Here is a 12,872-nt window from a genome sequence, read left to right as displayed (position 1 = left end):
TTGTGTAGGAAGCCAAAAGAGTAGGTTTGCCACTTCTCATCCCCACTGGCCCTAGCAGTCCACGTGGACCAATGAACCTTTAATGTTTATGGAATATTCAGATTAGGCAGATGCTTGTACAACATGATTTGAGAATTTCTGCAAGACTCATCTTACCAGGGATGCCTCACTGCTCCCATCATGGGTGCCTAGGATCTCAGCCTTTAACTACAGGACCAGTGTTAGGCTGTGGCCTTCTTGCCAAAAGATCCCTCTAAGCTCAAACGTGTGTCCTAGAAATATAACTTCTTCGTCATCAACTCCTATTTCCCTCCTGGATCCTATAAGACATTAACCTTCCCTCAACAGAGACTGAAGAATAGTATACTCTAGAATCATAAAACATAGAACTGATAAACTTTGATCGTATTAGAAAGGACGAGAACAAAACCTGGTTTCAAGGTAGCACCAGGTATGAAAATACTATTAGCAGCATGATGGTTCAGCTCTGCAGTGAGGTGCCAGAAAGAACAAGAATGTTGAGAGCAGAGGGCATAGGGTGACCTTCAGAGCAACAGATCTGGGTGTATCTGCCAAATCAAGGACCGCAAGAAGAGCTCCTTCTGCTTTGTGGAAAAGGCAGCTAATAAGGGTGAGTTCGAGCTAATAGTGTAGGTAATTAACTGCCACAAATAGGAAGTGCTAGGCTTTTCCCCGAGGTAATGAACTATGGTCCATTATTTTTTTTTTCCAGTGGACAACAGATTGTTTTCTTTAGAGACTTAGGCAATCATAGGTCTTCTCCATTCTGATTTTATTTTGCTACTAAAATATTGACAATAATTAAAGGTATACTAATGTGGATGAAATATATGCTCCCCCATCTTGAATTTATATTTCCTCTTTTTCAGAGGATATAGGGCTTTATATATTTTGGTTTAGACTTTCAAAAAAAATATTTTACTTCTGCTGCCACCCACTGTTTTCTGTAGCTATGAGAGATTGTAAGTCTTGTCACTTACAGAGCTAATGTTCCTACCGATGTTCCCTCTCTAGCCCTTTTGATTAAAAAGCAGCGACAACGGCAAGAGACAAGGCCTGGGACTGAGAGTTGCCTATTATTTTTGTGTCTTACTTTGTCATAGTAATTCTCAACCCAGATATCTCAGCAGAGTAAGCTGTGAGGCTTTTGGAATCCTGGAAATCCCAGAAGGAAAGTCAGAGACTGTCTGTCTCTGTCTGTCTCTGTCTCTGACTACATCTGTGTCTATCTGTCTCGTTTTCTCTGTGTCTGTCTGCATCTCTGTCTCTGTGTCTCTGTGTCTCCTGCTCCCTCTCTCCTCTGTCTCAAATTGCCCCTGGAATCTGATGCATAACTGGAATCAAGAATTCTCGCTTTATTGATGTCATGGTTTGTGTGCATTTGTCCTCCCAAAGCATCATGCAGCCATTGAGGTGCAGTGCTATAGTTTATGATTAATTCATGGTCCAAGGCTGGGATTATGGGTCTGAGTACTGCTGGGATTATGGGTGTGAGTGCTACACCCAGCCTGGAGAGAGAGCCTGAATGGAACGTAAGAGAAACCGAGAGACAGACTTCTTCTCTGTAGCCGCTGTTGCTGCTTTCCCTCCCATTTGCTCTCGCTCTTATGCCGTTTTCCATTGCCATGAACTGCTGCCCTCTGCCAAGTGCCAGTCTGCCTCAGACCTGGCTGAGTATGGCATGAAACCTCCAGTAACTGTGAGCTAAATCAACCTTTCCTTCCTTGATTTTGGGTGTCGGGTATTTGTCCTCTCTGTTCCACAAGGAAAGAGGAGTAACTCAGACAATTGACTTCGGGGGATATTGGCAAACAGTGTAAGTCTGAGGCTGGGAGGTGATTTCAACTGTATTATAAGCTGATACCTACTGTGGAATGCCTTGTCAAATGGTCAGCTGGAAATGCTTTGTGGGCTGGCCGCCCTGCCCGATGGTCGTTCCTGTCGCTGCCGTGTTAATCAAAGGCATAGTCCTTCACAGATGGCCTTGCTGCTGCAGGCAGTGTCATCCGCGACGACTTTGCTCTGCTCTATACAAGAGTGGGAATGGTCGGCATCCCGAGAGTGGCTGCCTGCTCTTGGCGCGGGCTTGCAACTCCACAGCGAGGCTTCTGTGGCTGGGGCTCACCACTTGCCGTGTGGGCAAGTAAGTGGGTGAGAAATTTACCCTGGCTCAAAAGCTCATGGGCCCAGGGAAGGGAAATGACAACATGTTCTGCCTATCAGAATGCAAACAGCAAGGCCATGCCCGGCTCGTCTGGGGTCTCCAAAGCCTCTCCCGCATGCAGCTCTGTTGTTGCAGATGAATCCTCAGGGTCACAGCACACCAACTGACTAACTCATGTAAATAGCTTCCTTTTATTAAGTGCGTGTTTGTGTGCAAGCCTAACTTCAATGCGTAACACTGGCCTTTGTAGTAGCATAAACCGTAGCATGCATGTTTATCCACGCATTCTCCTGCGTGTGATAAGCACGGGATAGCATCCAGTAGGTACCTACCTTGAGCTAGGTGCTATGGAGCTGCATGGTGTGGAAGACACAGCCTGGTATACAGAGCTTACCTTGTATTTATAAAGATAGAACGTGCGCATGCGCACGTGTCGTACAGGGCAGAACGGCATCTGCCGCACGGTACAATTCAACTGCACTGTCATTTCGGAATGAAGAGATTGAAGCCAGCAGAAAGCAATTAGCAGAGGTTCACTGGAGAGGACAGCATCTGGCCTGAGCACAAGGGAAAAGCGGGAGTTTGACAGCACAGACTTTGGGGGAAGAGCTATGTGGGGTGACTTTGCAAAGCCAAACGGCAGTGGCACAGGGCAGGGGCTCGAGGCAGAAGACCTGCAACTTGGCAGCAAGTGTGGCTCAAATGTGGACGACACAAAGGGGAAAGGCGGCGTGGCCAGCTGGGAGGCAAGCGCTGAGCCCCTCAGTGTCCATCTGTGAGATGGGGCCGGAAGGCTGTGTGAGGAACAAATGATGTAATGCTTGCTCCACCCGCAGAACGTCCCCTGCCACCGGGCAAGCGCTTTGCGTAGGCTTAATGTGAGCGACCACAGAAAGGGGCAAAGATGATGGCTCTCAGTCTACGGTCTTAATACAGAAAAAGCCCCCTGAGAGTTTGGCACGGTCTCTGAGAGTGGACAGCAACCCTGGCTACTAAACGGTAAACCTGGGGACCACTTTAGAGAATGATGCAGGAAGACACAGGCCTGGAAACAAAAATGATACTGAAGACACACTCCTGCCCCCAGATTTTCCTGTTAAGGTTAATAAGGAGTTTCTAAAAGAAAAAAATCAAGAAGCCAGACACAGTGTTATATGCCTGTAATCCTGGCTCTCTGAGAGGCTGAGACAAGAGGATCCTAAGCACGAGCCCAGTCTGGACTACTTAGTAACTGAGACCTTGTCTCAACATTAAAAGAAAAAAAAAAAAAAATGCTGGGGATGTAGCTCACAGAAAGATCCCTGGGTTCAATCCCTGGTACTGGAAAAAATAATGGAGAATAAGAAACTATTTTATGTTGTTTCTTCCTTTTTCTCCAGTGGAAAATTCCATATTTCGAATTTGCTTCCTCTTTTTCATGTCTTTTTTTTTTTTTTCAACAACAAAGGGATCTTTAGAAAGAGAGAAGGTGAAGACAAACGCAATTTTGCTGTAGTAAAAAAGAAAATGGGAAGGAAACAACCAAAAAGAAATAAATCCACAAAGCTCCAACCAGAAATCAATATCACAATCCGTAGCTGGAACACAGGGCAGCCCAGGATCCAAGGCTTCTGCATCCTCTGCCAGGAGCCCCCAAGGGTGCCTGAGAGCCAGAAACCCGGCTGTGTGGGTGGGGGTAGCAAGCAGTCTCCCTAGTCCCCATCTCGCTGCCTCCAAGGCCAGCAAAGGCCTCCTTGGTCTCTCTTGCTTTTTCCCCTCCAAGCTTGGTAGGCAGGTTCTGAGTGATCGTAACCTCCCAGATAAAATTCTATTTGTGAAATACTGGACCAGACACCTCTGAGACACTCTGATTTCTGTGTGCAAGGTTTTATTTGAGGTCCACCCTCACTTCTGCCTGTCTCTAGAGACCCCGGGGACTCAGAAGTTCCTGAGGGCAGACAGAGAGCCAGGAGTCTGGACCTTGATTCCTGTTCCCCAACGCCAACGCCCTCACCTCCAACTGTAACACAAACTCAAGTATTCTGACCTAGAAAGAATTGTTGGAAGACTTGAAATCACAAATCTGAAAAGGCTTGCCCTTCATACATTCAGGGTGACACTGTTACCACTCGAAATCTTACGAAGTCTAGCACTGTCGCTTTTTCTCCAAAACAGCACCAAAAAGAACACAGAATGGTTTGTGCTTTTCCCCTTCCTTCCAGAAAGTTCTCCTTTGACTAGCCAAAGGGAACTAATTCTTTGAACATAGACACTGAATGATCACCGTGAACGGCAAAGTAAAATATGCTAGTACTAAGGAGCTTCATTTCTGGCTGCCTTCAGTACCATATTTCAAAAGAATACAAAGAGTCAACACAGTATTATCAACAAGAACCAGAATACCTCTTTGCAGTTGATGTGGAGAACTATTTAACTCATGGACAGTGTAATAATCAATGGAAGAAAGCCTAGAAATAGGGGTATGATCATGATGACTGGACAGAGAGGAGCTCCCTATGATGTCCAACGTAACCTGGAGCCCAGCCACAATATTCTGGGTCTTCCTTTGAAGTTCGTGATGCTTCCATCTGTAAAGCAGGTTATTAATAGCCTCATACCTATTCCTTCACTGTTATGGCTAAATAACAATTTCCATGATAAGCCTTTATTTTTCTGCAATTTAAAATTTAAGCCCACAATCTCAAGTACAATGTCCAAGCCCAGAATGTATTTTTAGGTTTTTTTTTTCCAAAGAGAGTTCTACTCATTTGACTTTGCTGATGCTCTGCGAGAAAAATGGTTTTTAAAGTATAGATTTTAATTAGCTAGGCCATTTGCCTTTCTCTAAACCATCAAACCCTGGCCATTGCCAAATGCAGGGAGCCAGGTGAACTGGAACCATGGTCAGACAGATGCAGGGAGGAAACAGCTCGCAGCAAGCAGCAGTTGCCAGTAGACTGGGTTAGTCATTTGCATATTATTTTAATAACCTGCTAGCACTCTGCTTGAAATGAAAATTGGGTGATTAAGAAAAGGATATCCGAACAGCAATTTTTAGAACATAAAGATAAGGTGTATTTTTCATCACTGGCTTTCAGAAGCTCACTGATGCCCAGATGTTGACTTTCAAGCTGCCAGCCCTGGGCCTGGGCTTTCCTGGGTGGTCCTGGGCTGTCCCCTCTGCCATGTGACCAGTGCTCTGGGTAGAGCCAAGCTCCAGCTTTTGAAGCCTCTTCAGGGTTGGGTGGATAACATGCAAACATTACGGCTAGCAAAAGCCAGTTAGCTTCCTTGGAGCCCTGAGGTCTCAGCACGTTTTTGTTTTCCAAGGCTGCCTTTCTATGACAACTCAAAGGATGGCTTTACCACCTTCCATTGGTTTCAGAATGGGTCGTTCAGGAAAGGCTTGCAATTTCAGTTCAAATAACTTCTCTTCCTAAACCCACATGGTCCTTTTGATATATGGGATGATATAGGACCTCCAAATAACCCAAATAACAAGAGAAATACAACTCCCACCCTGCTGGATGTCCAATATGCTAAGTTCTTGTTCTCTAAACTCCAAGAATGAATTCTAGGAACAATGGATATAAGGAGTAGGGAGTATATATATTGAGAGAAAGAAACCTAAGAGGGATAGAAGAGGATCCCAAGTGGGTGGCTCAGGGGAACCTGCTTCTCAAGACAGTTTTAGAGAGCAAAACCATAAGGTAAGGCAGATATAAAGTGAAAACAAGGCTATTGTTAAGTAATAGGATTATGAGTATAGTCTCTTAGGTAATATTGATCCAATGGGAAATCACTAGGTGGGCATGAGATGGGGCAAAGCTATGGTCAACTAATAAGAGCATGAATATAGTCACTTAATATTGATTAAATGGGGATTAAGTGGGAAAGCAGGTCATGCAGCAAGTGCTCATGGGACAAGCAAGGACATTCCTGGGAATTGTGGGTCAAGGAGGTTTCTATCCCCAACCCAGGTCATATGCAGACCGTCAATCTCTGCTGTTCATTCCTAGGGAAAGTATATGGGTGTAGTCCTTTCTCTTTGTCCGAAGGTCTGACCTTCAATGAATGTGCCTCCAGCCTCAGTTGTCTCCTTGACCTCTTGTAGACCCAATCCTGTCTGAATGTCCATAATATTACTAAATAACTTAACTATCTCTAATATTTTAGCCCTTTTGCTTGTCCAGCATGGCCTTAGAATTAGTGGTAAAATTTCTGCACTCAGTCACTTGCCACGGGACTCATGAGGGCATTTTGTTTGAAGCTGTGTAAATGTCTTGAAATTTAGCAAAAAGCTCAAGAACTGCCTTGAAGCTGGGCTGCTGCTTAATGAAAAATAGTATATTTCTTTGATCATTTATGCACATGTAAGACCATAAAATAGGAACTTTGGATAAAAGCAAGGGGCCCCTGAGGATGTTGTGAAGCTGTTATTCACAATCCTGGCATGAACATGTTGAACTATCTCTGTAAATTCTAACTGCTTGAAATTCTAATATTCATGAGTAGCCAGATATCTCCTCACTAGAAATTACTAAAAGCAAACAAAAAACTTTCTGCCACCCTCCCTGCCCTAGCAATGTAGTGTATGTGCCTCTGAAGAGAGCACATCCCTCAGGAATCTAGCTGCCCCTATTCCCCTGAATACTAATGGAAGATTCTTGAATAAGGAACAATTGCAGTGGAAGATTCCTGACCAGCTGCCCCTTCTGAACCATTGTCTTTGGGATAGTTAGCATTCCTACTCCCTTGCTACCCTGTGAATCACTCGCTTACCTTTCCCTACTCCTTGTCCCGTTCATTTGCATGTTTTGTTTTGCTTTTTTCCACAAGACAGGAAAGGTTATAGGCCTCTATCTACCAACATGCAGATGAATGACCTCCAAGGCCAAAGCTTGATAGAATGGAGCAGTTGTATAGTCTCTATCATAGGTTGGCCATGTAGTTTATTTCATCACTTTTCTGACAGTCAACAGCTTCTGATTTGATTTTTTAATTTACCTTGTACGACAATGATTGTATTTCTCTAACCATAAGCACCAGTGTACGTGTTATCTGAGCCTTCCTGGCAAATCTCATAACACCAAAATCAGCTTCCTGAATGAAGTAGCTACATCCGGTTGGCCATGTTTGTTCTTTCAAGTGGAAATTCCCAGAGGGAAAGCGGTTTCCTCTCATTTACTCCTTAATGGGAATTACTTCAGTTAGATAATCAGACACTCCAAGAAGTAGAATTGAGCAAGGAAAATAGAAGCAATTTTTGACCCTGTGAAACAGTGGGGGAGGGTGGTCAGCCTACTAAGGAAGGAACTGGGTAAGTTGAGCGCACATGCGTGTGTGTGTGTGTGTGTGTGTGTGTGTGTGTGTGTATCTAGTAGAAGAAACGGTTGAAAAGTGAATCTTCACTAATTCTGTAACTAGGTCTGTAGCTAGAGCCAATATAGAATTATGTCCATAAACATGAATGCATGATTTGGAAGAAGGGCAGGCAAAAAGATTGCAGCTCATACAGCACACAGGCTGAAGTTTGTTTTTACATTTTTAAATAGATGAGAAAAAAAATCAAAATAATACTTTTGTGCTATTGTGGTGTTGAGTAGTTCCTACAGAGGCCATATGGCTACAAAACCTAATTACTCCCTGCTCCCTTATAAGAAAACTCTGTCAGCACCTGATACAGAGAAAAAGAATTTATTGTTTCTTTCCAACTTTAATACTTTGGGACACACAGCTTTTTAACACTCAAAATGAGCAAACAATATTTCTTCCCTTTCAAAAAAGTATTGCTATAGGGGAATGAAACTCCCAACCTGAAAGATACCTGGGCCAAGTTCCTGTTCTCTAAAAATGAAGAATGAATTTTAGGAACAACGGAGGTTAAGAGCAGAATATATTTATTCAGGAAAAGAAAGCTCCTGTCTGAGACAAGGACAGAAGGGGGACCCAAGTGGGTTGCCCTGGAAACTATGTCTCCCAGGGATTTTTATAGAGTAAAACCACATGGTGAGGTGGATCTGAGATGGAGAACATGGGAATTCCCTTAGATGGGCATAAAATGGGATGAAACTGTGGTTAATCAATAAGATTACAAGCACAATTGCTTAGGTAAAATTGATTCAATCCAGGGCCAAATGGGGAAGTAATTCACAAAGCAAGTGGGCATGAATACTGAGCCCGAGGCTTTTGCTGTAGGAGGCTGGGTTAGTGACTTCAAGGCATCGGTGACTCATTTAGAATACCAATCCTGGATGCCTTCTTTAGGGAGGTATGCGGCTGCATTTGTTTACTCTTTTGTCTTGAGATCCAGCCCACAGCAGGGGTCTATCTCTCCCAAAGTTGCAAAGTCACCTTGTCTTCCATACTATCTCCTTGAGGGCCTGGCCCTGTCTGACTGCCTGTAATATTTTTGTCTTACTCAGCTGCCTGCCACAGTATTAAGATGGAGAGATACAGAGCTATCCATCCCGACCTTATTATCATACATACAGCAAAACATCATACCTAACCATAGGGTATTAGCTAGAGCGCCATGCCCCTATACAGTTGTAACCATGCAAGTGTTGCCGCAAAGCCATCACCAAAGAACCAAGAGAAACTCAGAGAGGTGGAGAGAAGCAGTTTATTACACTGGGGGACTCAGAGGAGCTAGGTGCCCCAAACTCTCTTTCTGTTTCTTTACGTATGGGCTTGGGGTATACGCTGAGTTACAAAAGCAGAATAGGGTGTGGTTAGATCGTTTTGTGCTACCCAGACATTTCTGTCTTATGTTTCAGTTTCATCAATAGAACCAGTTATTGGCGCGATGGTCTAAATATTTGCATCCTTCCAAATCAGTGTTAAAATGCTAATTGGCAAGGTGATGATATTAGGCAATTAGGAGGTAAGGAGTCAGGGAAATGATTCAGTCATGAAAGTAGAGCCTTCATGACTGGGACTAGTGTCCTAAAGAAAGAGACTCCAGGGAGCTGTTGGCGCTTCCATGTGTGGAGACACAGCAAGAAGAAGCCATCTAGGAACCAGAATTCTGGGCCTTACACACCCCAAATCTGTTGGCACCTTGATTTTGGGCTCCCCAGTCTGTAGGCCTGTGAGAAATAAATTTTTGTTCTTCATAAACTACACAGTTCATGATGTTTTGTGATAGCCACCTAAACAGACTAAAACAAATGATATAGAACTGTTTCCACTATTAGCTCTTTACGTGCCATGGATATAAAAAATGTTCCAATCAAATATATCTTCAGCGAGGCTCAATGAGATAGCTCAGTGGACAAAGCTCCTGCTTTGGCAAGTGCTGAGCCCAGGGTTCAATCCCTGGTCATGCACACTGTACCAGCCACGCCCCCGCAGGGGGCACTGAGCCAATCACCAAACCCGGGCGTGATGAGGTATGCCTGTAATCCTAGCACTGAGGAGGCTGAAAACAGGAGGATCACTACAAATCCAAGCTGCATACTGAGACTCTGTACCAAATACATAAATGAAAAAAAAATCTTCAGATGTTTAAACCCAAATTTAGATGTGTTATATCTGAATGGTAGAATTATAAATGATTTTTCTCTTCTTTTGTTTCTCTTTACTTCCTAAGTAGTTTTCAATGAACAAATACTACTTTTATAAAAGGGGAAAAATATATGATAAAAAGCTCTTTTTTCTCCATTGATAGATACAGATTGAAAAATGTAACAAAATTGTAATATAGCTAATAGTTTCAATCCTTAAATAAAGTTAAAATGTTTTCCTGGGGGCCACCAGGACAAGGGTCTTGGCATCAAACCGTCCGGTGGACTAGAGACCAAGTCCGCTAGTCGCTACTTACGTAATCTGGAGTGAGCCTTGTATTATCTCCATGCCTCAATTTACCCAGTTCTCACTTAAGGAGGATAACATCCTTGTAGAGCTTTCTCAAGCACTTAGTAAGAAAGCACATAGAACACCACTAACACCTCATGTGTAGCAGGCACACAGGCCTTAAACAATAATCAGTTTCCAACATATTGAATGGAAAATATTGGCTATAAAAATGTCCTGCCCCTAATGGTCATTTCTTTCGTGAAGACAGAAGTCTTCACAGTGAAATGTTTGGAGTGAGGAGCAGAGAAAGTGCCTGAGAGCCGATGGGTCACCAGTGAGGTGGGAATGCCGGCTCTGCCAAAGACAGATGGAAAACAGAGTGGTCTGGAAGAGGCACCAGGTTTGTCTTCAGACAGGAAGCTTCTGTTACTACTCGTGTGTTGTGCGCAGCGAGGTAGCTGGGGGAGGAAGGGCCCCTGGGCAGGAGGATGTCTGTACATATGGGGGAGCAGACCTCTGGGGGAGAATCTTTACGACAGTTTACTTTACAGCTTTTGTTTGTCTTTGCAATACTGGGGATTGAACCCAGGGCCTTCACCCTGAGCTATAGTCTGAGCTCTTTGGGGAAAAAAACATTTATTTTGAAACAAGGCCTCCCTAGGTCACTAAATGGCCCAGACTGGGGTCAAAATTGCAATCTCCTTGCTTCAGCTTCTTGGGATATTAGGATCATGTGTGCTACTCTGCCTAGCTAGTTTTATAGCTTTGAATTCCTATTATAAGAAAAGCGCCAGGATACTCAAAACACGTAAGACATAGTCCATTCTAGAATGAGCTGTTTAGTTTTGAGAGATGGCTTTGAGGCAAGGCAGTAGGAAAGCAAAACTGTGTCCAGCACAGTTTCTAGTTCAAGCACTTAGCATTCCAAGGAAGCCTTGCAAATCACCTGAAAAAGAAAGACTATTACTAATATAATCTTAACGTAGCTACATTTTAAGGAAATTATTGGATCTAATAGTGTGAGAAATAAGAAAAAGCCATGAGAAAAGTCTACTGATAAGTTAGGAGAACATTCAGAGAAGTTCTATGGCCCTTTCTACTTCCAACAGATACCAAAGAGCGTCCTTTTAATAGGGTAGCTCTAACTGGGAAGTGTGTGATCCGTATTCTTTTAGTCCTCCTTGTTTGTTCATATGTCATTGTGACCTATGACCATGGACCAGTCCATGAGATTATATCCTTTAAGGGTCAGTGCCTATAGGAGTTGTGATCTCAAAATAGTTGAGAGGTAAAAGAAGGCAAATCGCTCCAGGCCAAAACCATCTTGTCGTGAAATTTACTGTATCTTTACCCTGAACCCACCTAATTCATACATAGTCATTACTTTCTCTATGCTACCTATAGGTTTCTTAAACATACTTTCTACATGTATTCTTTGCATTGTGCTATTGATTCCAATCTTAGGATGGATTTGCACAGGCAGACCCTTGCTGTAGCAAACAAGAGAAATATATCATTCTCTTTGGGCATTTATGCCTGAAGTATTCAGGATCTGTATAATTACATTGCTTCTGTCTTACCACAGAAGATGTATGTTCTACTTAAATGTCTCTCTTGAGGACTCAAAAGGGATTCAAACAGGAAAAACTTCCTTAGACGCTTTCCAGTTTGATGTCACGGCTTCATCTGTAAAATGACACCCGGTAGACCAAGACTTAACAAGATTCACTTCCCAAGGGATCTGGGATACGTGGTTCTTTCTATAGTAGGCCCCCTCTATTACTGGGCATGACAACCCTTGCAAATATTGGCAACCTTTTGAGCTCTGTTAAAAGGGAAGGCAATTAAACTCATGAAACATAATTTCATTTATCTATAAAAGGAATTCAAGTGGTGTGATCTTCAAACCCTGAGTCCCAGTACTTATACCTCTCCTACTGCTGAAAGGGGTACTCTGAACCCCTCTCGGGTGACTATTGATAACCCAGGTTCCCTAATACTGGCTGCAGAGGGTCAGAGAAATCAGCTTCTTAATTAACAATTGGTGATACAGCCAGAAGGAATCTGAGTCTCCTTCCAGAAGCTAAGAAAAGTATATTCTCTGCAGGGGAGGGGACCATCATGTGCCACACCCTTGCTTCACAGCAAGGAGCCTAGAAGTCCTTTGGAGAGAGACAGGAATGTGGCATCAGGTCTTCAAGCAATCTGGCAGCACCCGCCTGGGGTTCTGGTGTAGGGAAAGATCCATCCTCACACTCCACACACACTCACGCTCATGCACGTGGGTGCGTGCACGCAGTAGTCCATACATATCAACAAGCACATAATCACATACATGCTTGTGCACCTGAACAGTCACACATTACAAAACAAGTACATGCACATGACGTATGCATTTCTTCTCATGGCCCCTTATATGGTGTGATCAAAATATATGGTTAATGCTTGAATTTTAAAAATATATTGTGATAAAAGGCACATGGCCATTAATCCCCCTCAAGGTACTCCCGCCTTATTCTGAAATCACTGATCACCCCATTGCTAACACTTACTGAAGCATTCTGGAAGTCCTCTTTCGTAAGTGTCTTTGTGAGGTGTGACCAAAGACATAGTGAATACTGCCGTGTGCCATCCGATGGCGAGGCAGCGCCTAAAAACATTACAGCACGTTCTCACCTGCGACATTCACTGGGTCTGGCGCCATGTGGCTGAAGTACAACAAAAGGTAGAAATTTTGAATGGGATCAGTAGATCAAGGCAGTCAAAGAAAAAACAGTGAATGAAAAGACACAAAAGAGGACTTTCGCAACTGCTTAAGAAAATGGCAAGAAGGGGGCCAGGGAGATGGCTCAGTGGAATAAGTGCTTCCCTGGCAAGCACAAGGGCCTGAGTTCAATCCCCGGTTCTG

The sequence above is a fragment of the Octodon degus genome, unplaced genomic scaffold (assembly GCF_000260255.1).
Source record: "Octodon degus isolate 3935 unplaced genomic scaffold, OctDeg1.0 scaffold00102, whole genome shotgun sequence".
Classification (NCBI taxonomy): Eukaryota; Metazoa; Chordata; class Mammalia; order Rodentia; family Octodontidae; genus Octodon; species Octodon degus.
Note: the sequence above shows the minus strand (reverse complement) of the source record.